This window comes from Dama dama, chromosome 7 (genome assembly GCF_033118175.1).
Source record: "Dama dama isolate Ldn47 chromosome 7, ASM3311817v1, whole genome shotgun sequence".
NCBI lineage: Eukaryota > Metazoa > Chordata > Mammalia > Artiodactyla > Cervidae > Dama > Dama dama.
Genome location: NC_083687.1, coordinates 36,955,605 through 36,967,356, shown reverse-complemented (window position 1 = coordinate 36,967,356; position 11,752 = coordinate 36,955,605).

The following is an 11,752-nucleotide window of genomic DNA, read 5'->3' as shown; positions in this document are numbered from 1 at the left end:
AAGAGATGAGGCTGGTCTGTGTTGACCCGTATAGGGTCATTGTTCCAAGTAACTACTTGGAAGGTCAGGGGATCAGGGAAATATGCCCAGTATTTTTCTGATGTAGAAGAGGTAGCACTTGCCTGGCAAGACAGTAAAGCAAGCATAGCAATAAAATCTTTTTCAGGAGAGGCTGAGGATCCCTGTAGAGAAGCTATTCCCTGTGCTAGGTGGCAAAGTGACTTAATTTGCCCCCATGTGGGTATGGAGGCTTGTTGAGTTGCCGGCACAGGACGTCCTGGTGGTTTCCATTTGTTCTTCCGAGATCTCCACTGCCGGTTGTTTCAGAGTCTGCTGGACCTTCTAGGTGGGCGGCGGAGGCAGGGGCAGAGGAGTGTCCTTCTTCTTTTGTGGTCGAAGCAATGGGGGAACCGGATGTCTGGGGGACTGCGACATGGCGAATCAGTTTGTCCGGGATCCAAATTGGCTACTCAGCACCCTGGGGGAAAACACAAGCACACCTTCAGCCGCTGGTTAGTAATGGGTCAGGACCCCTCCATTGTTCTGAAAGAAGGTTTTTCTACTTAACCAGAGGTTTTGTACTCTACTGCTCTGGACTCCAATGTCGGAGCATTGCAGTAACCCCAAATGAATCAGTGTTTAGATTGTATATCACAAAAAGAGCGTGTTGTAGAATCTGGTGAGGGGAACTATACTTAAATTCACCATTATGTAGTTTTAAAATTTGAGTTTTTAGGATCTGATGTGCTCTTTTTACGATGGCTTGTCCCTGTGGGTTATAAGGGATACCTGTGATATGTTTTATATGAAACCTTGTACAAAAGTCTTGAAAAGATTTAGAAGTGTAAGCAGGGGCATTGTCAGTTTTAAGACATTAAGATAGCACAAGTCTAACAGTGAGGGGTTATTTTTGGTAGAAGCAGAATGAGTTTTTATATGTACCATAATCTTAAATAACACTTATTTACTTTACCAAAGTATCAAAAGATTTTAAAAACAAATATAAATCACTTAAAGGCAAAGAAATTCATAATTTGTTATTGAAAGATTCATTCTAAGAAAACTTTGTTCTCTTAACATAGAGAGTAGACTAAATTCCAGTCTGTTACCAATTTACCAGATAGCAAACAAACAAAATTTTTCAGTTAATCTTAGAAAAGTCTTTTTATAAATCTTGAAGAACTAGCAGTATTTTTTTTAAAGGCATGAGAGTGAAACCATACAAGGCATGTTTACAATCTAATTAAATTGTAATTGACAAAGTAGCCTGGTCATTGTTGTGACTTGTAACACTTTAACGTGATAACTAAAATTACAACTGACATTTCACCAGGACATATCAGATTTTCATGAATTTCACATAATTTCTAGGATATCGATATAAGTAACATCAACCATACAATATAACCTGAGAAGATTTATCACTCCTCCAACAATAATTCCCATGCAATTTAACATGTCAAATGAACTCAGGTAGTTTAATAGCTCTTTGGGATGTCTCAGGGGCCCTCTGAAGCATCAGGTCAATGAAGTCTCTTGTTCCTTACCGGTCGGGGCACTCTGGCCAGTTGTCCGCGTCAGGAGGAGACCAGGGACAAAAGGGTCCCAGGTGTGGCCGCTGGGTCTGGTCCATTGGCAGGCAAGCTGGCCTCTGAGTACCCCGAGTGGTCAGGATGTCAGTCTCAGCAAAGAAGAGTCCGCACCAGAGTCGCCATTTGTTGCAGGAAGGGGGACCCCTTCCAGGGCCCGAAACTGAGCTCTTATAAATGAATTGTTGGAGAAGACACATGTGCTGACAAAGCAAGAGATCTCATTGGAAAGAGCACCGGGGTGGAGGGCAGGAGGCTAAGGGAACCCAGGAGAACTGCTCTCTTCTGGAAAACAAGGACATTGCTCTTGGACAAAGGTAGAAAAGGACTGAACACTGGTCGTTTTAACTTTAATTCCTCTGCGGTTAAGGAGTTGTATTATGATTCCAATAAAAAGCTGTCTTTCTTTTGACTCACTGTTACCCATTTTTGTTACTAATTAGAAGAAGTAAAAAAGAGAAAAAAGGAAGAGGCTTAATTTGGAGAAGAAGGAAAGAACCTGAAACGTACCCACCTTTCTTACCCTACCTTTCTTATGTAGGGGGGCCTGTAGCGCCCTAGTGGGGTTCTAAAACCTGAAGCCTACCCACTTTCCTCACCCTACCTATCTTATGCAGGGGGGCCCGCGGCGCCCTAGTGGGGTCCTAGCCGTCCTGAAGACAACAATGCGGGGGATGACCTTCGGGTTCCCTGTTCGTGGCGCCACTTGCCAAACAAACTAAAATACCAGCAAAGGAGTTTAAATTAAAACACTCCTTTCACCCTGGATAATCTCATAAAATACCACCACCCGGGAAACTTATTGATTAAAGTTCTAAATTGATTCTTTGGAAAGAGATCGGGGAAGGCCTCTGCCTGTGTCACAGAAATTAGGGAGTAGTCTATTGAAGCAAGCATCAGAAAGACAGATATCATCTTTAAGGTGAGCGCCAGGGGCAGCTTTTCGGAATCCCTGAAAACCTGATCCGCCTTGCCCGTCAGGTTTTCTCCCTCATGACCTTGTCATGGGTGACATCTCGTGTGCTGGCTCCCAGCACTAATCTCCAAATTATTTTTCATTTTAAAACACACTGTCAGTGACCTAATAATATGTAAAAATATTATATATGCATTGCTATTCTAATATATTATGACATTTAAAAATATATACAAAATGTAAATTAAATGACAGTGAAATAAAAATAAATAGAAACGGAAATGCTAACATTTTCTTCCCCAGTGGATGAGGTACTCATTTTTTGGCCACTGGACTAATGGATTCTGACTGTACACACATAATTATACCAGTTGTTTAACTATAATAATAAACTGATTTCTCTTATGTATAGCTTCAATCAAAGTTCACAGAATACCAAAAGGGGGCAAGAATAAAATTGTATATGAATAACTTTCTTCATATACATATATAAAAGTTTGAGCTCAATTAAGTAATCATCTTTAGTTCTTTTGTTATTCCGTCAATTCACCTACTGGTAAATAATACAAACTTTACAATTGATTTTTTTTTTTTTTTCCATAAAAAAAGTAGAGCAATGGCCTTGAAAAAAAAATGGCCTAGTGAAAAAGTTGGGTTAAAGTTCAACATTCAGAAAACTAAAATCGTGGCATCTGGTCCTATTATATCACGACAAGCAGATGGGGATAGAGTAGAAACAGTGCTGACTTTAATTTTCTAGTCTCCAAAATCACTGCAGATGGTGATTGAAGCCAAAAATTAAAAGATGCTTACTCTTTGGAAGGAAAGTTATGACCAACATAGATAGCATATTAAAAAGCAGAGACGTCACTTTGGCAAAAATTTCCGTCTAGTCTAGGCTATGGTTTTTCCAGTGGTCATGTATGGATGTGAGTGTTGGGCTATAAAGAAGCAGAGCACTGAAGAATTGATGCTTTTGAACTGTGATGTTGGAGCAGACTCTTGAGAGTCCCTTGGACTGCAAGGAGATCCAAACAGTCCATCTTAAAGAAGATCAGTGCTGTGTGTTCATTGGAAGGACTGATGTTGAAGCTGAAACTCCAATACTTTGGCCACGTGATGTGAAGCGCTGACTCATTTGAAAAGACCCTAATGCTGGGAAAGATTAAGGGCAGGAAAAGTGGACAACAGAGGATGAGATGGTTGGATGGCATCACCGGCTCAATGGACATGGGTTTTGGTGCCCTCCAGGGTTGGTGATGGACAGGGAGGCCTGGCATGCTGCAGTTCATGGGGTCACAAAGAGTCAGACACGACTGAGCAACTGAACCAAATTAAACTTAAAAAAAATGTTGTATGGGTATCATTATATATATATATATATAATATACATATATGTATATATATATGCATTTGTAAAGAAAATTAATGAAAAAATACAGAAGACTTACAGTTTGCTGAAACAGAAAGTGTACTCACTCAGAGCTGAATATACATATAATCTAGAAAAAATACTTTCTCAGCTTCTGATGACTTCTCAAGAAAGGCACTCCATGACATTCATCTCCAGCCTACTGTGGACTCCTTTCCACTTCCCTCCTCAACTTCCCTCCAGAAAATCTCTTCCCTAGGTTATAAAACACACTTTGGGCTTCTGGTTCAGACACGATGACCTTGATCTCTTTGTGCCCACTCCTCTGTAATTCTGGAAATAAGAAGAGACCACTAAGGAACTTATTATAGTTGGCAAGAAGAAGGGGAACTAGTTTGGGGCCTGAAGAAAGGAAGAGAAACACAGCAGCACATAACAGAAGACAACCCAGGCCCAGCATTCCTGACCTCCAACCTAGCATCAGAAGGCAGCCTGAGTGGGGCTGTTCCTCCCAAGGAATAAATGTGAAGGAATACCAGGTGGTGGTTTAGTTGCTAAGTTGTGTCTGATTCATTGGGACCCCGTGGACTGTAGCCCATTAGGTTCCTCTGTGCATGGAATTCTCCAGGCAAGAATACAGATTCCCATGTCCTTCTCCAGGGGATCTTCCCAACCCAGGGACTGAAGCCAGGTCTTCACAAGGCAAGTGGATTCCTTACAGTCTGAGCCACCAGGAAAGCCTGAGAAATTTAATAATGCCATGGATATTTGGAAATTAAAAGGATTAAAACACATGTGAATATTAGATAAAGTAGACTTTAGAGCAAAGAAAATATCTAAGGACAAAGGAATACAAGAATATTACATAAGGAAAAAAGAGTCAATCGAGCAGGAACACATACTAATCCTAAATATGTATACATGAAACTACATAATCTCAAAATACTTGAAGCAAAATTCGATACATCATACAAATACTCCTATATACTTTACCGATATTGAAACTGTGACATAAAACTTTTGAAAAAGAAATCATCAATCCAAGATAGACTGACCAGAGAATCCTAACAAATATGTTTAAAATTAAGATCAACTTGATATAATCTCTTCAAGAAAATGAAAGAGTAGGAAAACATTCCCAACTAATTAAATGGGGACAGTATTACTCTATATCAACTCACACAAAGGCAGTACAAAAAGGAAATTTCAGACTATCATCTCTCACAAATTTGGAATTAAAAGTTTTCACTCTCACACATACAAATCAACCAAATGAATTCAACTATGTATAAAAACATCTCTTGATAGTTTCTGGTCCCTTCCTAAGTCTGGTCACATTACCTATCTCTTCAAAGTGTTTAAGTGAATCAAGTGTACAGACAGCTCAGTTCAGTTCAGTTCAGTCGCTCAGTCGTGTCCCACTCTTAGTGACCCCATGAATCTCAGCACACCAGGCCTCCCTGTCCTTCACAAACTCCCGGAGTTTACACAAACTCATGCCCATCGAGCTGGTGATGCCATCCAGCCAGATTATCCTCTGTTGTCCCCTTCTCCTCCTGCCCCCAATCGTTCCCAGCATCACAGTTAGGGTCCCAGTAAGAATATTATCATACCAGAAATACAGTGACAAATCCTTGAGTCTAGGTCAAATCAGAAACTGACATCTCCCATTTAAGTTAATCCTACCCAGTCATTTTAAATGTCTAGATAAAATCACTGCAACTAGATTCATAAGATAAAGAAAACATATCTATTAAATAGAAATGGTGGGTGTGTTTGTTATTCTTTGTTAGCCTCTCTGGAACTGTGTTGATCATTTTCTATTATGTTATGAACCTTTGGAGGATGAGAAGACCAGACTTTATCCCTCTAGCTCTCCTGGCCTCTGGGTTCTACTTGAGTTTGGCCAGTGGTTGACAAAAGAAATTGTTGAGTCAGTGGAGAAAGAGATTCGTGGATTGATTCTTTCCTCTGACTCCTTTCTTACTGGGCAGTGGCCAAATCTCTCTACTGAAGCCCAGAGCTCTGGTCAGAGGCCCTCGCTTTCAGCTGCAGCCATGTACAAGACTCTTTAGAGACTGCAATATCCATTCTCTTCTTTGCCTGTGGCCCCAGATGTGTTCCTGCACCCCTGTTCTTGCATGTCTCAAAGAGTTTTGCTTTTCCTTTTAAGGTTTCCTTAGCTCTGCTACAGCTTCCAAATCCTTAAAGCCCATTGTGTGTTAGTCGCTCAGGCATGTCTGACATTTTGTGATCCCCATGGACTGTAGCCTACAAGGCTTCTCTGTCCAAAAGATTCTTCAGACAAAAATAGTGGAGTGGATAACCATTCCCTTCTGGATGGATCTTCCCTGACCCAGGGGAGTAACCCAGGTCTTCCACATTGCAAGGAGATTCTCTGTCATCTGCACCACCAAGGAAGCCAGTTTCCTTTATTTTCCTTATCTGTGTAAATCATCTTGATTTCTGACAATGATAGGGGTGGCTATGGAGCTGATAGATAAAGATGGTTCCTAAAGATCTAATGCTAAACTGCTCACAACAGGAGGGGGACATCTTTTTTCCTGACTCCAAAATCATATATACAAAAACACGTCACAGGTCGTGTAAAAATAAGTGCTGAGAAATCAATGATTTAAGAATGAATTTGGTAAACGTGCACAAACTTTAAGCTGTAAGATGATGAATGAGATCTCAGGATCTAATGTGTAACATTGTGACTGTGGTTTATAATGTCTCACTGATATTTGTGGGGTTTCCCAGGTGATGTTAGTGGTAAAGAACCCTCCTGCGAGTGCAGGATGCATAGGAGATGTGGGGTGAATCCCTGGGTCAGGAAGGGTGATCCCCTGGAGGAGGGCATGGCAACCCACTCCAGTATTCTTTCCTGGAGAGTCCCCATGAACAGAGGACCCTTGCAGGCTATAAAGTCCATGGGGTCACAAAGAGTTGGACATGACTGAAGTCACTTAGCACACATGTAAGAGAGGAAAACTTAAAAGTTCTCACCAAAAAATCTTTAAAGGTAAATATGTGAGGTGATATTAATAGATATGTTAATTAAATCAATGAGGGAATCCATTAATCATGTATACCTATTTAAATTGTCATGTATACTTTAAACATCTTGCCATTTTATCTGGAAATTATATTTTAAAAAACTGAGCAAAGGAAAAAAAAACAAGAATTTCAATGCTTTTTATATAATATTGTAGATATTTCACCCATTACTCTTGGTATGTAAAAGGGTTTTCTTTATTCCAGACAATAACCTGTGGGATACACTGGATATTCAGAAATGGAAGAAACGTTGGAAATTATCTAGACATTCCTCCCATATTAAGGATCTATAAGTGAATCCAAGAATGATTAAGTTACTTATCTAAACTTATAAAATTCGATGCAAAAGTAGCAATAGCAACCAGGTTTCCCCGGTTTAGGGGACTCTTTATCGAACTACCCGGCAACGGGAAATATCTCCTATGCTCTGCAAAACTTGATTCTTATCTCTTTCACAGAAGTAATCATATTCTGCTTTGTATTCATTGTCCAGTTAGCATAAGTTTTACCAAGTAAATTAAATTATTTGAAGGTTCAATCCTGGCATGTCTGTTCTTCTCACTCTAAATTCTCACTTATGGCTAAAGCTCTTTATCAATGCCATTTCTTCTCCCTGAAGACCCTCGCTCTTTCACCTCATGCTTCCCCAACATCTTTCAGGTCTCAGTAAAAACTGCTTCCACAAAGCAGCCTTTTGTGATTCTGAGACAGCTCAGGTCTCCTTGTTATGTGGACATATGGCATTCTGTGCTTTTCCCTCTTGACACGTGTCCCAATTATGGTTCAATATTTAACTTTGAATTTTCCTCATTTCTCTTTTTCTATTAAATTTTAAGTCCTACTTTACAAAGTCCACAAATGTGCTCTTGACTATTGTCCATTCTTTGCATCCACCCGGGCTTCATTAGTTGTTTGGTTAATGAAACACTTTTATTCATGCAGAGTTAAATTCCACTGAATTTTCATGCTGCTCTCACAGCATACAGTGAGAGCCATACAATCACTGAGGTCTTTTCCTCCACCCAAAACCTCATACCCTGATTATATGGACATAAATACAGAAGCAGAAGTGCGGGGGCTTCGCTTGCAGCTCAGCTGGTAAAATATCTGCCTGCAATGTGGGAGATCTGGGTTTGATCCCTGGGTTGGAAAGATTTCCTGGAGAAAGGAAAGGCTACCCACTCCAGTATTCTGGCCTGGAGAATTCCATGGACTGCATAGTCCATGGGTCACAAGTCGGACACAACTGAGTGACTTTCTTTCAAAGAACTGTGGATGCACTTGTTTTAGTCTTTGCCCTATTAGATGGAAAGCACTAGATGTTCGGTCTTTTATTGAACGTACACTAGACCTCACAGTTTCCTGTCCTACGATAATATGATAATTGAGTCACTGACTAAAAGGCTGAATAGGACAGAACTATAGACAATGCTCTGAACCTGCCACTTGAGTCTACTTTTTACCATAGGATTCTTAACTTCACTAGAAGAGTTCAGTTTCTTAGCTGTACTCTCTGATCATGACAGATAAAAATACTTTAAGGAGAGCCTTCAAATCAAATATTCTTACATTGTACACAAACACCTAATCTGTGTTTGAAGTTACAAATGAAATTCACCTCCTTGATGAATTGTCACCTACTTTTCCTAGATGAATGTACCGTCTTCCTCCTTATGGCTTCCTAATTTCATTCTCACCATTTTTATCTCCCTGACCACATTCTGACTTATATTATAGTTACTTATCTGAACAACACCAATCCCTACTCCTTTAATTCAGTTCCCCTGGGTCTACATGTGTACACTAACTGCCCGGCACCCCACTCCAGTACTCCCGCCTGGAAAATCCCATGGACGGAGGAGCCTGGTGGGCTGCCGTCTATGGGGTCACATAGAGTCAGACATGACTGAAAGGACTTAGCAGCAGTAGCAGCAGCAGCAGCAGCAGCAGCAAACATGGCAGAAACTGGCCAGCCATGTGTTCTTTCTGAGGTAAATATAATTAAAAACGAATAGCCAGCCTCTGATATTTTGGATAAACTGACAACTGGACAAAATCTTAACTGCTATTCCAGATAAAAGTTCCCTTTGTGTTAATGTCTTTCTTTTAGAGAGAACTCCCATTCTACATAGAGTTCAGGTAAATAGAAATGGGACTTATATGTTAGCTGGAAAATAAACCCACTGTTGCAGGAAACAAAAGTAGACAAATCACTCATCTTCTGTATACTTCAAGATCCATTTTATTAGGAGCTGGCAGCTCAGACAGTAAAGAGTCCGCCTGCAGTACAGGAGACCTGGGCTCCATCCATGGTCGGGAAGATCCCTGGAAGAGGGCATGTCAAACCACTCCAGTGTTCTTGCTTAGGGAATCCCCATGGACAGAGGAGCCTGGCGGGCTGCAGTCCAAGGGGTCGTCAGTCCATGGGGTCGTAAAGTGTTGGACACGATGGAGCAACTACACACAGCAAATTTCTCAAGTTTTCATACTGACATTTAGAAACAGTTTCTCTCACTAGTGTGCTTAACTACAACTCCTGCTTGTCAATGGAAGATCAAAGATAAAAGTAATATTCCATAACAGTCAAGTAATTTTTTCTATCAAATATTTTTCTTAAAGCTAAACTAGAGAAATACATTGTGAGATAGAGCATATAATGAGAAGTATAAGAGATCCAACAGGGAAGTTGCTCAGCCAATCAATAATTTTCTTTTCAGAAAAAAGAACAAACGTCAGTTTGGAATCATGTTTTATACAGAGATTTGCATAATCTTTGGAAAGGTAAAGGATTTTCTACTCTAATTTTTCTTTTCCAGTGGAGAAAACCAAGCCCTAGAGAAGTGAAGATAGGTTTTCCAAGTGAAAGAGTAATTATGTTATGATTCTGATGAGAGCCTGGTGACAGGCCTTAAGGTTCAGTTGCTTCATCTTTAAGCTGACAGGCTGGAGTTGGGCTACCAGTATTGGTCCTGTCTTCAGACTGAATTTCTCTAATTTTTAGAAACTTCTTTCTTTGCTCTTAATGCCCTCAACTGATCACATGAAATCAACAATCTATAGGTTTAAATGTTAACTACCTCTAAGAAAATATGCTCCCAGGTGAGCATGTCAAAGAACTACAATTTGAAAGAAATGTACAATTCTATGGAATATGTTACTTTGTGCCACTTTATTTGGAATTGAATATCTATGCTACATGTTCCACATTCATGACCTTGGAAGGGAAAACAAGATTGACAAGTTTTTTTTTTTCCATTTGATCATGCCCAGTGTTTTAGTGCATGCAGGCTGCTGTTACAAAATGCCAGATTCTGGGTTGTTTATAAACCACGTTATTTATCATTGTTCTGGAGGCTAGAAGTCCAAGATCAGGGTGCTAGCATGGTTCAGTGAGTGCGGGCCTCTTCCAGGATGTAACCCTGAATAGAAGGGAGGAGCAAGTATTTCAGGCCTCTTTCACAAGAGCCCTAATCCCATTCATGTGGGCTCTGCCCTCATGACCTAATCATTTTCCAATGGTCCCACCTCCTATAATCATCACTTTGGGGATTAGGTTTTTGAACATATGAATTTTGGAAGAACACAAGCATTTAGACCATGGCACCCAACGAGGAGACTGACTTGTCTGAGGTAACCCAATGCCTCATGCCTACTGAAAGCTCTGTGGTGCTGATAGGAAGCCGAGGACAATGGAAGCTGAATAAGGACCAGCACCCGCAGGTGGAGGGTCTGAGATGGCAAACTCCTTGATGGACTTCACAACAATATATGAGTGTCTCCAGTGTCTACCTTGGTTATCAGTCATTGAGGAATTTCCCTCTCCTATACATGTTCCTATATGACATATTGGTTAATTACTGAGTTCCTAGAGAAAGTACCATTTGATCAACATGATAACATCACGACTATACATATGAAAAAAAGGGCCTTTGACAGATACAAATTTCAGTGTGGAAAGTCCTCAAGACTTTGTTCACTTCAGGTAGCAATTACAAGTTTGGGGACCTCCTAAGACCATTCTTGGGTTCCATAATCAGCCTGGGTTCAAGAGCTCACTGAAAGCTCTTATACATGTGGTTATGGTTTATTTCAGATCTTTGATTTATTTTTAATTCATTTTTTATTTTCAATGCTATAAATGTCAGTTTTTGTTGAACAGTGAAGAACTTGTATGTATATACGTGGATATCCACTTTTGTTTAGATTCTTTTCTCATGGAGCAACAGACAGGTTTCAAAAAGGAATAGGAGTATGTCAAAATTGTATATTCTCACCCTGCTTATTTATCTCATATACAGAATACATCATGAGAAATGCTGGGCAGGATGAAGTACAAGCTGCAGTCAAGATTGCCAGGAGAAATTTCAATAACCTCAAATATACAGACGCCACCACCCTTATGGCAGAAAGTGAAGAAGAACTAAAGAGCTTCTTGATGAAAGTGAAAGAGGAGAGTGAAAAACTTGGCTTAAGTTCAACTTTCAGAAAACTAAGGTCACGGCATCCCGTCCATCACTTCATGACAGGAACATGGGGAAACTGGATAGTGGCTGACTTTATTGTTTGGGGCTCCAAAACCACTGCAGATGGTGATTACAGCCATGAAATTAAAAAATGCTTACTCCTTGGAAGGAAAGTTATGACCAACCTAGATAGCATATTAAGTATCAGAGACATTATTTTGTCAACAAAGGTCTGTCTAGTCAAGGCTATATTTTTTTCCAGTAGTCATGTCTGGATGTAACACTTGAACTATAAAGAAAGCTGAGCACCGAAGAATGATGCTTTTGAACTGTGGTGTTGGAGCCAACTCTT